This window comes from Carlito syrichta, unplaced genomic scaffold (assembly GCF_000164805.1).
Source record: "Carlito syrichta isolate Samal-C Ts95f unplaced genomic scaffold, Tarsius_syrichta-2.0.1 Scaffold305880, whole genome shotgun sequence".
Lineage (NCBI taxonomy): Eukaryota > Metazoa > Chordata > Mammalia > Primates > Tarsiidae > Carlito > Carlito syrichta.
The window spans coordinates 237,255-238,019 of NW_007249976.1; the positions used below are offsets into that span (position 1 = coordinate 237,255).

At 53.9% G+C, this 765-nt stretch overlaps 1 protein-coding gene across 4 annotated transcripts in view; it reads left to right on the forward strand.

Moving 5' to 3' along the window:
* PHLDB1 (pleckstrin homology like domain family B member 1) overlaps positions 1–765 on the forward strand; it is a 53,100-nt gene that overhangs the window by 47,999 nt on the left and 4,336 nt on the right. The gene's annotated exons all lie outside the window — the stretch shown is intronic.

Below are 765 nucleotides of genomic sequence, written 5' to 3' on the forward strand. Positions count from 1 at the left end.
GCGGGTCTCGAACCCGCAGGCTCAGGCAATCTACTCACCTCAGCCTCCCAAAGGCGCGGGATTACAGGCTGAGCCACCGATTACGGCTGTTAGCGGTCTTTACCAAGCTGAGGAGGCAGGGGAGAGGAGAGCACACCAGGAGGAGGCTACTTCCAATGGCAACACTGAGTTTAGTGATGAGACCTACCTTGTAGGACTCGGGCTCATTGTTAAGGACGTCAGTTGTTGCACCTGAGCAGTGTCGGCCACAGACAGGGTGGCCCAGGTCCTCTGCTTTTCCTCCATAGTGCTCCCGCCCCTTCTCACTGAGTGATCACCTCTGCTCTGGTGGTTCACCTTCCTCCTTCCTGCTTCCCCTGTGCCCCGGATGCTATATGCCATATGTATACGCTAAATGCTGTAGACAGTGAGGATGTATGCTTCCTTCCTTTCTTCTTTTCTTTAGAGATAGGGCCTTGCTCTGTCCCCAAGTCTGGAGTGCAGTGGCATGAGCATGGCTCACTGTAGCCTCAAACTCCTAGGCTCAAGCAGTTCTCCTGCATCAGCTTTCCAAGTAGCTAGGACTACAGGCATGCACCACCATGCCCAGCTAATTAAAAAAAAAATTTTGTTTTTGCAGAGATGGGGGTCTTGCTTTGTTGCCCCGGCTAATCCTGAACTTCTGGCCTCAAGTGATCCTCCCGCCTCGGCCTCCCAAAGTGCTAAGATTACAGGAGGGAGCCACTGTACCTGGCTGCTTTCCTTCCTCCCTCCCTCCCTCCCTCT